The sequence below is a fragment of the Panicum virgatum genome, chromosome 8K, assembly GCF_016808335.1.
Source record: "Panicum virgatum strain AP13 chromosome 8K, P.virgatum_v5, whole genome shotgun sequence".
NCBI classification, from domain to species: Eukaryota; Viridiplantae; Streptophyta; class Magnoliopsida; order Poales; family Poaceae; genus Panicum; species Panicum virgatum.
Genome location: NC_053143.1, coordinates 24062698 through 24080384, shown reverse-complemented (window position 1 = coordinate 24080384; position 17687 = coordinate 24062698).

Genomic DNA, 17687 nt, shown 5'->3' with positions numbered 1-17687 from the left:
GCTTTGTCTAGACGCTATGCCATGTTGTCTCAACTTGATTATCGTATTTTTGGAATTGAAACGATTAAGGGACAATATGTTCTAGATGATGATTTTAAAAATGTGATATTGAATTGCAAAGAGGGACGTACATGGAATAAATTTGTGCTAAATGATAGATACTTGTTTGGAGCTAACCGCCTATGAATTCCAGTTGGTTCCGTTCGTCTCTTGTTGTTGCAGGAAGCGCATGGTGCTGGTTTGATGGGCCACTTTGGTGCTAAGAAGACGGAGACTGTGCTATCCACACACTTCTTTTGGCCTCGGATGCGGCGTGATGTTGAGCGCTTTGTTGCTCGATGCACAACATGTCAAAAGGCCAAGTCACGATTGAATCCATATGGTTTGTATATGCCTCTTCCTTCGGTTCTGTATGCGGATATTTCTATGGACTTTGTTTTGGGATCTCCTCGAATTAAGAGGGGGAGCGATAGTGTTTTTGTGGTGGTCGATCGATTTTCTAAGATGGCACATTTTATAGCTTGTCATAAAACGGATGATGCCATTCATATTGCTAACCTCTTTTTTAAAGAGATTGTTCACTTGCATGGTATGACTTCTACTATTGTTTCAAATTGTGATGCAAAATTCTTGAGTCATTTTTGGCGCACGCTATGGAACAAATTGGGGACAAAGTTGTTGTTTTCTACAACATATCATCCCCAAACTGATGGACAAATAGAGGTGGTGAATAGAACATTGTCTACAATGCTGTGAGCAATATTGAAGCAAAACTTGAAGATGTGGGAAAAGTGTTTGCCGTATGTGGAGTTTGCATATAATAGGGCGGAACACTCCACCACCAAGGTAAGTCCTTTCTAGGTAGTGTATGGCTTTAACCCTCGTGCTCCCATTGATCTTTTGCATCTACCTACTACTGAGCGAGTACATAGTGATTCTAAGGAACGTGCTGATTTTATTTTAAAATTGAATGCTTCAACTAAAGAAAACATTGAAAAGAAGACTGAAAAATATAGGATTGTTGGTAGTCAAGGTAGAAGGGAAGTTAAACTTGAACCGGGTGATTTAGTGTGGTTGCACTTGAGAAAAGATAGATTTCCAGATTTGAGAAAGTCTAAGTTGATGCCACGTGCTGCTGGAAGATATAAAATTTTGAAAAAAATTAATAATAATGCATATAAGCTTGAGTTGCCTTCCGAGTTTGGGATTAGTCCCACCTTTAACATTTCATATTTGAAACCATACTTGGGAGAAGAGGATGAGCTTGAGTCGAGGACAACCCCACTTCAAGAGGGGGAGGATGATGAGGACATCACTCCCATGGATAATACAAACAACACTCCTCAAGTTGATGTACAAGGTCCAATTACTCGCGCACGCGCTCGACTATTGAATTTACAGGTGAGCTCATTGCTAAGTAATTATTTTTGTAACTTTCAGAATAGTTTTCTATCTAATGATTTAATTATACTTAGGAATAAAGGTGAGGACCAGCAAGGGCGTGGGGAAGGCCTTGGAGGCGTGGAGGACCAGTGAGGACGTCCGGAATAAGATGGAGATCCAAATCGATTCGGCTTCGTTTCAGTTTCAGACTCCAGAAACAGGCCGCACTTAAACAGACGCCTAGGTTGCATACGGTGTCGGATTTGGATGTTCTTTATATGGATGGAAAGATAATTTCAAGATTCTTCCAATGGAGCTAGTTTCAGGCCCAAATTCATCGGGAGTCGCTGGGAATTGTCAGAGGAATTTGATGTCCAGTTTTTGTCCCGGCGCTGCGATGTCGTCTTTTGGTCTTTGGGCCTTGTATCGTGTTGGAGCCCATTAGGGGTGCGTCCAGGGGGTCTTGCATAACCCTAGAGACTTTATTAGTAGCTGCCACATCCTTGTTGGGGTTTGGATTTTTCTTAGATTAATCTATCAAGAACAGTTTCGCCGCCGTGTCGGTTTGTGAGACCCCAACTCGAGTGCTTAATCATTCATATGCAATTTTACATATTGTGTTCTTCCTCGTTCTTGCTTGTGTCTTCGATTCGCAGGCAAGGATTAGCCTTCGTAGCGAGGTCAATCGTGCAGTGCATGGTTGATAACCAGAGGAGAAGAGGTGCTGCGATTGCGGGGTTCTAGTCATGTTGATTGAAAGCCGGATCATTTGTGTGACATCTCCACCAAATCGATAGTTACCCCCACCTGACGGAAGATCGGGACCCCATATTCCCATCAATTCAAGTGTGATTTTGGTTTGTAGATTTCTTTATAAGGAACATAGTGGTGCAGTTGGATTTTGATTTCAATATATAGGTTGGAAAATGTGATTTTCGGTTCGTGGTTTCTTCTTGGGCCATGTGCCCAGCCTATTATTTCGTATGTGCCAGGCAGGACAGCAACAACAGCCGAGGCTGCAGCTTGCTTGTTCCCTTTTCGTATCCCCATCCGTGTCCCCCAACACGTGAAGTCGTCTGTTGGCTTCCTACTAGGGGCTGGGCCTAATATTAGTTCGATCTTGATTTTGGATGGTCAAGACTTTTATTCTTGCTTTTTAATTTCAATTTGCATTGGGTGACTCGATTTTTTTTTTCTCGAATACGCAGCGCATCATTGTATTAAGAAGAGAATAAAAGTTTGTTTACAACCCATAGAACAAAGAGCTCACGGAACACATTAGGCACTAATCTAGCACTAAGAAGCAAATAATACCCTACAGGGCCACCCTTGACAGGTGACTCAATTAATCTCGATCCGAGCAAAGGGGTGTGATGATGCTTTGTTCTTGTGCAAGTAATAGCAGCTTTTTCCATAATTAATTTCTGTTAACTGCTGCATGGTGGTACCACGAACTGAACGATGGCTCCATTTTCTCGGCATGAGCTGTTGATGGGAAAAAAAATAGAGGGCCGAGCCTATAGCAGGAAGCTCTTTGATAGGGCGCCATAGGAGGTTTTGGCCGTCCCGTGCATGGCGCCCTCCGCAGCAACGGCGCTCTCTGCAGCAATGTCGTCCTCTATCTTCACCTCGAGTATCATGCTAGCTGCTTTGCACTCCTCCAACACACCTATTGTAACGATTCATCTAGTCACCAATCAGCATTCCTTGCCAACCATAGGGAAGTCAGGCATCAGTCACAACAAGTTTAATAGAATATGCCCACCGCGGGCTGGGAGGAGGCGCCGTGGTGGCGGACCCCATTGCCAGTTAATGCGCAGCAGGAAGTAGCAGGCAATGACCGCAGCAGTTTGGCCTCTCCGCCTGCCCGAGTCGGCGTTTCAGCAACTGTCCGCTATAATACTTGCTCTCAACCACGACAATATTTCAACTTGTATGCGGTCTCTACAGCCATCACGGCAGTCCCAACCCGGAATGTGCATAGATAGTTTCTATACTACCACATCAACAAGACACTCCTTTTAGAAACTACACCCTCGAACCCACTCTATCTTAGAGTGGACCCACCACATTATTTTATGTTTCATCTCTCCTCTATCTCTCCTCTTTCCCATCCTCTTCTTTCTCCGATTCCTGGGTGGTGCTAGCTGGAGCGGCAAGCCTGCCGTCAAGGGCTATGTGACAGCGTCGGTGCCAAGTGAGCAGTTAGCAGGCGGGCAGTGGTGCACGCGCGGGGCAAGGTCCTGGCTAAACCACAGGACGCAGGCAGTGCACACGGGCAGAGCGGGGCAGCAAAGGGGTAAGGTTGTTGGCGCTACCGTGAGCTGCGACCGCGATGAGTACAGCGGTGGCCTCTCTCTCTCTCTCTCTCCAATCGCGAGTGTTGCGAGGAAATGAATCCAACAGAGAAGGCTCCATTGGTGGACCCAATGGGTGGGCCATATATGTCATGGCATACCTAAATATTCTAGTCCATCTAGTAGTAGTCAAGAGCTTGATTATTGATTTGCTGAGATAAATATGAAGTTGCTTTTTTTTATCAAGCGTACCTGTATTTACCGATAGGGAAAACGTACGCATACAAGCACATCGTACAGGAAAACAGAGGACAGCTGCCCCACCCTACTAACAGAAAGAGCCACTAGAAAAACAAAAATTACAACAAGAACCCTGGACCCTTCCCAGGTGGAAGATAGAATCCCCGCTGACCACTATGTAAGAAAAGGTCTATAGTGACGGGCGTCATCGCCCTAAGGTGACGAGCATCGCACCCGTCACTTCTTCTACGTCACTATTTAGAACAGAAAGGTGATGGGCAATGCCCGTGCCCGTCACCTAAGTTAGTTAAAGGTGACGGTCATCACCATATAACCGTCACCTATCTTGGTGCTCAGGCCCCCCGTATGAGGTCTATGACCATCATCTTTGTCTAATACAGGTGATGGGCGTAACACAACGCCCGTCACCTTTGTGTAACTAAAAGGTGACAGGCTTAAGTGGTGAGCCGTCACTTTTTTTGTTGACCAGCCCCCCCATATGAGGTTTGCGCCCGTCACCTTTGTCCTGTAAAGGTGACGGTCTGATCACATAGCCCGTCACCTATGATTTGAGTATAAGTGACATTTGCAGGGCGACGCAGTCACTTGTAGTTTTTAAATGTGATGGGTTGTGCTTCTAGGGAAAAGGTGACCGGCTTTGTTTGTTGGCCGTCACCTTGGAACTAGACCCCTGCAGGCTCATTTTTTTGTTTCGGCTGCATCCTAGAGCACAGCTAGAATTTGGCAGCCTTCTTGATCTAGCAAACACACCAAATACAACTCAATTCATATATCACAAAGTTTACATAAAAAACAACAACCAATTATTATACATGACAAATTATATATATATTATATCTTTGCACAACAAATTGTACAATAATCACACGAATCAAGAAGTCCATGAAAAAAAATAGTTCAACCGTGACAGTGGAAGTCACCTTTGCCGCTTATGACGTCTACCAGCAAGAACGAGGCAATCTTTTCTCCAATAGCCTGGAGGTGCTTGTCATACAATTTCTTGTCCTTATTATCCCGCATGTCCTAGCAATAAGTATGAGACAAATGATGAGTGCATGTAGACACATATATTTAGTATTATATTTGAATAAGGCTTACTTTTGGTCCTTTAATTTTTTTGAAAGATGCAGTAAAGCGTATCATGTGGTATGCAACATAAAACCCACATTCATTTCCATGGCCTTGTTTCATATAGTGCACAAGATGATATATAATGTTAGGTCAGATATATTTGGTGAAATCATAAAAAGATAGAATGCGGGCGGTGAGAGATATATCGGAAAATCGGTCACGTGTGTCAATTTGGAATTTGGAAGATGGTGGTCGGCTTGAAAGGAGGAGAAACCACTGCATTTGGTATTATGGATGTCGTTAGCTACAAAAATATGTGACAGGTTCCAAATTAGAAAATTGAAAATGTGGTAACTAAGAGATATACCTATCGATAACCGCCTTGATGCTGGTGTAGTCTCGTTGTCAAAGAGTAGTACTGGCATTGTCCTAGCGAGGTCTTGGAGAGTCCAAGTACCACACTATTTCCCATTTCGGACAGATGACGACTAGGAAGTAGCGGCAGCCTGTGTGGTACGTGCCAAGCACACAATCTGGGGAAGTCTTCAAGAGATCCGAGATAATAGTTTTTACGTGGTTCGGGTTCTTCTCGACCATGCTGGCAGTGAACTTCTCGGGGTCAATGAACACCGCGGTGCAGCAACCAAATGAAAACTTTTACTTTGAGGGGAATCTTTAGCTTCCATATTGGTCTATTAATAGGTAAGATTTTGTCATCCATAAGTGCTAAATACATGGAGTGCACAGAGAACAAGCTATTTTGCAGTAAGGTCCAAATGCCAATGTCATGCCCCTGCACAAGTTCCACATCAGCAATTTTGGATACTACCTGCAGCCAATCTTTTAAGTTGTCCCCCTGTAAGGTCCTCCTAAAAGAGACATTCAGCGGGGTTGTACTTAGTACCTTATGAACAGTATCATGCTTGTGGTAAGCCAAGTTGTATAAGTTTGGGTATTGGAGTTTTAAGCTGGTGTTCCCCAACCATTTGTTCTCCCAGAACCTTGCTTGTTCACCATTTTGAATTTTGAATGACATCCATTGCATGAAGTCATCTTTCACCTTCATTAGGCCTGCCTAGAATTGGGAGTCTCCAGGTTTTCTCGTAACCTGTGTGAGAGATTTAGAACTAAGATATTTGTTACGAAAGAATCACTACCAAATGTCATCTTCATTAGTAAGCTTAAATAGCCATTTATTTAAGAGGCATTTGTTTGGGATCTCTAAATTTATAATACCTAGGCCGCCTTGGTACCGAGGCCTACATATAATACTCCATTTCAAGAGTCTGTATTTCCTCTTGTGTCCATCCCCTTGCCAAAAGAACCTTGACCTTAAAAAATTAAGTCTTTTAAGGACTTCTTTTGGAATCTCAAAGAAAAAAAGCATATATACAGATAGATTACTCAGCACTGAGTTAATTAAGGTAAGCCTGCCTCCATAAGAGGGCAATTTGCTTTTCACATGCTCAGCCGCTGCTCAAACCTATCCTCTATTACTTTCCAGTCTTTGTTACTTATTCGCTTATGATGAAGCGGTATACCTAAATAAGTGAAGGGAGTTTCAGCCACTTGACATCCGAAAATACCCACATAACTGTCCTGCACCTATTTCACATTGCCAAAACAATACAATTCACTTTTATGGTAATTGATTTTGAGACCGGATAGTTGCTCAAAAGTTGTAAAGATAAGCTTCATATTCTTGGCCTCCTCAATACTATCATCCATAGAAATAACTGTATCGTCTGCATACTGTAGGACTGATAGATTACATCTTTGGAGTTTCTGCTCAAGAATCACCCCACAACTCTTTCTCTTTCTCAAGCTAAATATGCTACTGAAATTTTGGCCAAGGACAACATGTCATCATGCAATCCTTGCCAAACTCCAATTGAGGTTCATTCAAATCTGTCTACCCAGATGGACCGCCGGTTGCCAACCCTACTCTATACCGGAGTCTCACTGGTGTAAATTGCTCATGCCGACAAGTTTGCTTGTATATGCATGACCTATGGGAGTCGCAGTTTGCTATTATCAAATGCATTTTTAGATACATCAAAGGCGCGATGGAGTATGGCCTTGCATTTTATTTCTCGCAGCCGGTCACATTGAGTTAGTTGTTTACTCAGATGCGGATTGGGCCGGTTGTCCAGACACCCATCGCTGTACGTCGCTCCACCTCTAGCTACTGTATGTTCCTTGGACACAATCTAATCTCATTGTGCTCCAAGCGCCAACACACCGTCTCGTGTTGTAGTGCTGGGACTGAATATAAGGATGTTGCTAATGCCATGGCTGAGACATGTTGGATTCGTCTACTCTTAGGCGAGCTACGTCATCCTTTAACGCGTGCTACTGTTGTGTATTGTGACAACATATATAGTGCTGTGTATTTATTCACAAATTCCTCGAATCAAAGGACCAAGCATGTGGAGATTGATCTCCATTTTGTATCGAAGTGTGTGGCCCTTGGAGCTGTCTGTGTTCTTCATGTTCCGATGTCTCTACAATATACTGATATTCACGAAGGGCTTGCGATCTGTTGTTCCCGTCACCTTCCGCTCCAGTCCCAACGTTCGCACCTCTCCCGGTTGAGAGTCTAGATTATGATAAGTCTAAACTGTGTTAAGTTTTGAATAAAGAGTCATGTAATCTTCTACATACACTCATGATCAATCAATGCAAAGTGGCAAATCTGTTTCCATCTATTCTATCACTCAAGAATTTTGAATGCCTCAAAGCTCGTGAGCTTGACATATCATGGCCATGTCCTTTTACTAAATCGATACCAAACAAATTTCTCATGGAAACGCTCCCCATACAGTAATTCTGAGACCACTCCCAACCCTCCTACTAGAATGGTTTTCATAGCATTAATGAGGACGCCACATAAGCAATTTTGTGACATGGCAAGTGAGTTAATGATAGAAAAAAATAGGCATGGTTTCTCATGCAAGACACCATGTCTACACAAGAATCAAAAAATGGAGAAGAATGATTGAATGAGGCAATGAGAGAGAAGAGAGAGGATTGGATGTGATTTATTTTTTTATTTATCATGGACACTATGCATTGGGGAGATAGTGCATATGAGTAGTTTTTTACTCTCTTTTTCTTTAGACACCACCTATAGACACTATAGGTTGGAAATGGCCTATCATCGGTGTCTCTTGACCTTATTTTCTTTTCTGTGCTCGAGGCTGTCGTTTCACCACAAAGACCGATTCACCATGCTGTTGTCCCGAACACATATAGTATTTGAGTAAATGATGCTCACTTGGTGCCAAACCGCCATTGTTTTCTAGCTTGATGATGTATGGAAAATATAATTTATATTTCCTTACAGCTCGGTTTGCAGAAATGGTCACTAAAGAAATATTTGTCCAATCCTATATAGAAAAAGTCTTCTGTTACCGAAAAAGATCGGATATGATCTACCACTTCTTCATGCAGGTTATTTTTAGGTTATTAACAGAAAATATCAGCTAGCAAAGTGGGATATCCTGTGTGAATCGAAAGACCAAGCGGGACTAGGGATACATAATTTAGAACTAAAAAAATACAGCCTTGCTTAGTAAGTGGCTATACCGTCTGTTAACAACAGATGGTACATGACAGCAGATCATATGCAATAAATATCTAGACACTATGCCGCTGGTACAAGCCCAATGGAAGAGTGGAGATTCACATTTTTGAGAAAGTATAATGAAGGTCAAATTAGATTTCCTAAGATTTGGAACCTTCATAACAAAGGATGGATCTCAAGTAAGATTTTGGGAAGGCATATAGTTAGGCAATAGGCCTCTACGAGGTCAATACCCTCAACTATATAATATAGTCAGGAAAAAACAAGATACGGTGGCAATGTTGGCAATGTGGAACAATCTTGCCTCACATCTGCCAACGGTGGTACTAAGCCAAGAGAGAGATGATTTCAAATAGAGTTTAGACCGGACAGGTGTTTTTACAGTAAAATCACATTATCTGGGACTAATCCATGCATCAAGATATTCCTAACCTAAACAAGAGAATTTGGAAACTAAAAACCCCACTCAAGATATTTTTTTTGTGGTATCTTAGGCGAGGTGTCATTCTTACAAAAGATAATTTAGCTAAATGGAAGTGGCAAGAAAACCAGCAGTGTTGCTGCATGAAAATGAAACCATACAACATCTGTTTTTTGACTGTTGATTCACGCGAATGGTATGGGCTTCGGTATATGCGGCCTAGAGCATACCCAAACCTCGCAAAGTGTTCAATATATTTGGGAGCTGGCTAAATATATTACCGAAAAATTTTAACACTAGTCCTTGTGGGCGCGACATTCTTGTGTTGGTCTGTTTGGCTCTGCAGAAACGCAGTGATTTTTTATAACAAATAATCTTCCTTTTTGCAGGTTGCCTTCTCAACTACACACTGGTTTCGTACGTGGGCTATCCTTCAGTGGCATACTTCATAGGATATTCTTGTAGCAGCGTCTCATTTTTTGGCACAGGTGGCCAAAGACTTTTTTGCCCGGGCACATGAGTGGCGGTCTAGTCTTTGGATTGACGGTCATTAGTGTGTTAGGATTCTTGTCAAACTTTTATAGGTTGTGTGCCTTCCGGGAGAGGTCCGAAATATTTCAAGATGATGTATCATCTCGATGTATCCTTCTTGAAATCAATAAAGTTTACCTTTTCCAAAAAATTCAGGGGGACTTACTGGATAAGAAGCTGATCGCTGCTATCTAAAAAGGAAGAGAGAAGTAATCTGAAGATTAATTGCCACAAGTAGGAGATCACAGTTCTTCAACAAGTTCGGATGGAAATTCAGCAATAGAATTCAAGACTAGTATCTTTAGTCTTTTATATCTGTCTCGGTTCTAATGTTTTAAACTTGTGTTTGTCCGTAAGCATCCACCATAAGGGTGTAGAGTCCGGATGTTTTTATCCTTAATCTAAAAAATGTTCTACCACTTCTTGAGACAAAACTACATGAAAAGAACATTAAATATCTTTTTTTTAACTGTAAACATTACATATCTAGAGTGAGTATTACTAAGAAACTGAGGATTACAAAAAAACTTCATGCTAACCTTTCACTAAAATATCATCTTCACAATTATAAATACATGATAATACCAATCATCCAATTAATCAACCCCCTTTGAACCTAGAGAGCAGAATCGGATCTCTGTGCACACGCAGAAGGAATTATAGCGAGATGTACTTTTGCGTGCAGTAAACTTATTTGTTCTAGAGCACTCTAAGTTATACTACTTTTGTATTGAAAGCACAACCGCAAGTTAAATTAATATACTGATGCGTCGCCTGACATATGATGACATGAAAATTGCACAATGTGAAACCATGATTAATAAACAATACAGATAGCAAAACGGCACATATGTTGGCTGTAGCTCAATAATAGGAACTATAAACACCAGAGCATTATAATGTTCTTGCAGTATTGGTCTATGAAACCATAATTTTGGACGAAATTCAAGGGCAATGATAGCAGAACTCAATTACCCATCAAAGTTCTCACGATACTCTCACCAAAAAGAGACTAAATAACAATACAAAACAACCCAGGAAACACATCAAACATATCAGAGTACCATAGGACCAAAAGTTCATATGACAAAAATTCCTGCATAGAAACATGTACGACTTATATTAAGGCTGCGAATACTTTCTATGCACAACCTTGAAACAATTCGCACATCTTATGGCTCGCTGCCGTCGTCGGTCTCAGGTGGCAGCATATTCAGGTCGAGCACACGTCTTGATGCAGATAGATCAGCTGTTGTATCCACCAAAATCGTAGGAGCAACTGGTGGTGGCTCAGTCTCATTACCCAGACTGTTAGCCTGCTGTGGCTGTTGGACAGCATCGAAATCCTGTGGCATCGGCTGATGAATGTTGGAATTATTTTCCACAACCAGATCAATCCTTGTAGGCTGCACGTTATCACTACTACCAAGCAGCACTGGCAGCTGTGACTTCTCGTCAGGTGGCAGAACCGCCGTCCCTGCCGACGGCACATTTTCATGAGGCAGTGGCATTGGTGGCTTCCCATTCCCATCAGTGAGCACCATCATCTTATGTTCCTCATAACAGTGCTTGCGCTTATGACCACCGAACGACGACTGTCCAGTTGGAAACCTCTTATTGCACTTACGGCGCACATACTTCCTAGTGCAACGCTCACCGCAACCACTGGAGCTGCCAGAGGCATCCTCAAGCAGGCTTTTCTTCTGCTTGTTATGAATGGACATATGGCCTCCTAGGCCCTGGTACGAAGAAAATGTCTTATTGCATGTTGTGCACAAAAAATCACCAGACAATGGCGATGCCACCTTCACAGTTTCCTTGCTAATTCTGTCTACCAATGTTGTCAAAATATCTGCCGCTTCACTCATCATGGCTGTTTCTCCACTGCTATGTGGATCAGAGGAGAAGGTGACAATGGTTGATAAATCTATTGTGGCAGTCCCATACTTCGGGTTCCAAACAGGTGCCGCTGACATCTCTACTAGAGCCTCCGACGCTGACACCTCACGATCATGCTTAAACTTAGGCTTCTTTCTCTTGCTTGTTTTTGGCAAAGACGCAACATCTGTCTGTGAAGCCTCCACTGGAACGGGTTGTTCTTGCATTGCGCGCATGCGCTTGTTATCCTCACGCCGGTGACTACCCATGTGCCCATGTAGTGAACTGATATTCTTGAAGCTCTTGCCACACTGATTGCATATGTGCACATCGCTTAAAGAACCACTGCCATTGTCATTTTCCCTGACCTCAAGATTTTCTGATAAAGTTTTTCCAGCTATTACATTCCCCATGTTATCCGTCTTAGCCTTTTCAGAGGAACTAGTTTCATTTATTCTGATTGGAGCATTATCCACAGCGATACTTTCCAATGACGACGATTCAATTTGGTGAACTACATTAGTACTGCTGTCCACAATCATCTCAGTTCTATTGATTCCTACCTCGGTGTAAGCCACCTTAGCATTGTCAAGAAGAGGGATTGCATCCTTGGTTTCCACTTTTGCTATCCCAGATTGTTCCAATAAAGGAATTACATTCTGAGCACACTTAACCTCAGAATTGCCCAATGAATCCCTGGCATTTTCTTTGTCATTGGACCTCACCTCCTGCAATGGAATGGTAGATTCAGAAGGAAAAGACCCATGATTGTCCAACTTGAACTTTAGAACCAAGCCTGAACTTGCAACTCTACACATAAACTGCTTTCCACGGGATTCTTCAGAAGTATCTGCCATGTTCATCTCCTCACTTAATTGCATTCTTTTGTCCATAGCTGGGGTGAACGAGCTTTGATGGAGTGTACTGTTGTGGTGAACAGGATTGCAGATTTTCTTCTCTTTCTAACCTTAGTATTGTAGGTTGTGTCTTTTTCAACAGCTAGCTCCGAGAAAAGGTAATGTGCTTTTATGCAACAGAAGTAAACTGAACTCAATATATCCTAAATGCATCTGGTGGGAGCACCCATACTTTGTCCTGGAATACAAAGAAGGCAGATTCTCAATTAGATGATTTATATATATATATAGATTATTATTAAGAGATGGCATAAACAATATTTCTAACATATAAACAAGTTGGGGAAACATATTTAGAAAAATTGTGATACACAGGACTAAAATAAAGGCAACATGTGACCTATATCTGTTAAACCAAAGTCAAATGAATGTAATAGCATAATTGATGTGTGTGCATAATAAAAAAGAGGAAAATTGACAGTCAGAATAATACATGTGACCCATTCTACAAGAGGTAATAACAAGAACCAACATAACCAGTGTCAGTGGCAGAGGACAAACTAAAGTTGAGGTATGGTGCAGCTAGATCAGACAGAGCTCCAAATCTTGATTCATGGTAACAGTGTAGAGAAAACAACTAAATCTAGCAAGGATGTATAAGAAGTAGAGGTACTCCTTGTAAAACAAGGTCCGGCAACAGCCACACCTTGCTCCGCCACTGACCGGTGTTATAATTATCTATGATATTATATCTTCCTTAAAAATATATTACTTTGTCAAACATATGGTACAAGGATTAAAAAAGATAAAATAGAAGACACATGTAAGAGGACTCCTGAGATCAACTTAAATAAGCTAAATGACAAAATAAGAGAGATCAAAGAACAATTGTCTACATCAAGAAATAAAAAAATGAAAACGTACTGCTGTTAGATCAGAATAAAGAGATATCTCTGGCCTTGGAAAAATGGTGAAAAATCAGGAACTAGGGACAGAACTTACTATGTCAGAAGGAACTTCATGATATACGTGAGATCTTCAGTCCTATTCTGATCCAAATATGCATGTTGCCTTCATCAAAGTTGGAACTGCAGCAAGATCAATCTGAACAAAGATTAGCAAATCAGAAGATTGATTAGGCAAACTATTATTGGACCTGTATTCAAGTACTCCCTCTAGATCTGGAAAAATTAAACATTTTGTGTTGTTGTATGTAGAGGAACTTCACCTCATGGTATCTACTAGTTGAAATAATATTAAGGAGGCATGGAGAATTGAGAGAAATATGACAAAAATCACACGAGAAATTCAGTAAGTAAGAAAAAAGAAACACCTCTTGATGATGGAGAATGGAGAATTTCTCATACATGGTCTGCTGAGTAAAGTATGGTGTAGCTACTATGACCGGGAGAGAGAATACCACAGAAGAGAAAATATATGGAGTGTAACGGACAGAGAGGCGTGACATACATGACACACATCCAGTGAGATAAATGGATATTAATAAATTACTACCAAGGAACCTTTCTATTCTATATGCCATTAATAATATCCTTTAATAACTGACTAAATAATCTTACATGTTTATCAATAATGAATATAATAATGCTTCTTGTATTCATCTGCGGGCCCATAATACTGAAATGACAATACAATCTAGATAATGTAGAAAGATCGCCAAATATATCATATATGGTCAGCAGGGCAACTAGCAATAAAAATATTAGCGTTTGTAAGCATTGCAAGCACCTTCTTTACTATCTTTTTTACTTATATTTATAGTAATATAGAGGTGTATTTATAACATTTTGTGTAATATGACTTAATTTTCCAAAATAACTAAATGACGTATGATAATAATGCATTATGCACAATATATTAAGAAGAAGCCAATGTAGCAGTCCGATGTGCTAATATATTGAAAGCAACAGAAAATGAAACACTCCGACATTTAATTATTATTAACTCCTGGATGAAATATGCATTCGCTTGTTGGCACGCTATTTGTTTTTTTTTTGCAAAGACATAAAAATATGTCTAATCGTGATTAATTTGGTTAATTGGATATCAGTCTATAGCTAGTTTCGTGTGACTTACCTCAAGAAGAAAAAAAACCAAAGATCTGTTGTATTCTCGCTATGTAAATGGTTTCCGCACCATGTTTATTACTATTTACTATATACTCGCTCCGTCCCATGAGTGCAATCCTAAGTTTTCCAGACAGATTAGTGATGTGAAATGAGTCTCATTCTCTCCTTTGTTTGGCATATAAAGTTAGTTTTAGCATGCAAATAAAATCTGACCCCTTAACTGGGCTGGTAGTTGATATTCAATTTCTTGAATTGCACTTTTTGGGAGATTTTTTAAAACGCAGAACTGCAATTTCATGGAACAAAGGGAGTATTTATTTAATGTATTCTTTTTGCATCCTTCTCATTTATATTAATAGCATAGACGCACGTGCAACACACAAGTAATTTTAAAAATCTAATTCGCTTTTACTTCGAACATATGTTGAATTATATATTATTTATAATAAAGTAATATTTAAATTTAATTCCAAGGATATGTAGCATGATAGACGTCTCTTCTATCTCGTAGCTTAGGTGGAGACGAATCTATTGCAATAGGAACGGAGCTAAAACAATTAATCAGTTGAGGTATAAGGATATAAGAATAGGGGTTTAAATGTCATTTACTCTATAGTTCAAAGGTTAGGATCGGAGGAGGTTTCGCAAGATCTATTGAATATTGAATAGTGCTTGTGAATTGGGAAAAAACTTGGGTTAGTTATGCAAAAAGTCTAGGTTGGACTGGATCTCAAGGTTCAATATCTTTATAGGGGGTTTTCTAAAACAATAGACTCATACTATAGAATTCTATTTTCCATTTTTCTTAGGGGGTTATTTGCAAACTGGCCAGCTGTTCCGTGTGACCTGCGTCTCCTAGGGGCCTCTGCCAAGGGCGCAGCCTCCTCCCACGCCGTCGGAGCGAAGCGTGCGCCGCAGGCCCCCGTGAAAGTCGTGGCCTCCTCGCACACCACAAGGTCGATCGGCTATGGCAAGTGATTCTGAGGGTTGGGTGCGACGAGATGGAGCGGGGTGAGGACCGAAGGGGGAGAGTGAGGTGGTGGGCGTGAATTGTGCGCCAGACGGTGAGAGGTGAGGCCTGACAACATGTGCCCGACCACTCTACGACAATGGAAGAGAAAGCGCCAGCGAAGGCAAAGCGCAGGCGCCACCTGCCGGGGCGTGGCATGGTGGCTGGAGGACTACAGCGGGGTGGACGAACTCGGCCGGCATGCACTCGGCCACCGACACGTGGGTCTAATACGAGAGGTAAGACAGATCCGATATAGGTGAGAAATGTTTTCAATTATTTTCGATTTTTTTATAGTATATATATAGATGGATAGTCATCTTCCCTGGACGTATTTGGACTGCAAAATCATTCTTTGACCATAAGTTATCTTATAATATTTAATTAATAATTACAAATCATAATATGTAGAAAGTGTATTTAATAGTAATCGAAATATATGAGTTATTTTTGTACTATCATATAACTCAAATATTATTGGACTAGCTAGTTTTTGCTAGTCAAAGCGTGAATTTATACTGTCAGACATGCCTATCTGGTCGAATGCTAATCCATAGCAAGTTGCCAGATCTTCATGCAGATATGTGTGGTGCATCTTAGAATAGTCATTATTAATTACAGCCCAAATTGGCTGGCTTGTTTATTTGGTATACATACTATTCAATATGTGCTTCTTTATTACCATATATCTCTAAAAATCTAAAACCACTGAAATTTTCTAACAAACATTGGGCCACGTCACCCCTTATTCTGGTCCGTCAGATCTCCAGCTACTGAAACGTATATATCATTCCGGTCCGTCAGATCTCGCTGGTGAAAGTTTTTGCTGCTCGTAGCAGCTGGTGTATCTTCCGTACATCTCCACATCCTTCCGGTCTCTTCATCTTCTGTGCTGGGGTTTGTCCTACTGTCTCTTCGTCTTCCCCTCCGGTGCCAATGCTATAAAAAATGCCACAACCAGCAGTCGCCCACCCTTTTTCCTTCCAACACCCACTATTAGAAAACAAGCCTTAGATCCACCCCAAAAATATCGGTATGGAGATGAACCGGTTCATCTCCATACCGGTACTTTTGAGGTGGATGGAATTTATGAATGAACCTTAGGTACCGGTTGGTATTATCAACCATAGGTACCGGGTGGTAACTTTTATATTAGTACCGGGTGGTACCACCAACCGGTACCTATAGATGAGCCTTAGGTACCGGTTGGTGTTACCAACCGGTATCTTAGGAGCCTTAGGTATCGGTTGGTGTTACCAACCGGTACCTTAGACTTATCCATTGGTTACTTTAAAAGAAAAATATCTCCTACTCGATCAGAACAATTGTGTAGCTGAGATGGTAAAGGAGCAACGTGCGAAGCTAGAGGTCGCGAGTTCAAGTCCCAAAGATAATATTTTGCGTGAATTTTAAAGGCTTAGGCACCGGTTGTTTTACCCGGTACCAAAGGTACCCGGTACCAAAGGCTGAGCCTTTGGTACCACTTTGGGGATACCGGTTCAAAAAACCGGTACCAAAGACATTCTCCGACCGGTGCCAAAGACAGTTTTTCTAGTAGTGACCCAAGCAGTCCTCAGTTTTTCTAGTAGTGACCCAAGCAGTCCTCAGATTAAATCGTATACGGCCCAAGATCTGTGTGCTGTGAGCATGTCGGCCCTCTCGCTCCATTGCTGCCGCCACCCTTCTTCCACAATGACCTGTCGCCAAATTTGCCGTCCTCGGTAAGTGCCACCGCAATTCCTCACACCCACGGCATCACTGCCCTTTCTGTCACCCATTTTGGCCCTAACCTCCTCCTTTCCCCTATCATGCAGGGCCATCGGCACAGCTTTCTTGCCCCCATTTCTTGTTACCCTCTCTTTGCCGCAACTCCTTTCGACCGAGCCTACTGGTAAGCTCGCATGTCTCTCATGCAGCCTGGGGGCGCTCGCTACGCGCGCCGCCCTCGACCGTCCCGCTGCTTTAGCCGGCCCACCGTTGGCGTCGCGTCGTGCCCGCGGCACCCGCACACCGCGCACCCTCCCCGCGCTCTGGCCGCGGTCGAAGGCGGTTTGGCCGCGCCTTGACCCGACCTGGGCCACTTGGCTTCGGGCCTGCTCATCGCAGGCAGTGACCAGTGGAGAGGCAATTAGATCTAGAGTGTCAGCTCAGTTTTGATTGATTGCATATCTGAAACTTTTGGAAAATGCATAGAAAATCATGTAAACCTCTAAATACGTGAAGTTCTAACTTCATATATTTGTACCTACAATTTGGATACCAAGACGTCTTCAAGTTAAAACGTGTTCAATACAAAAGTTGCT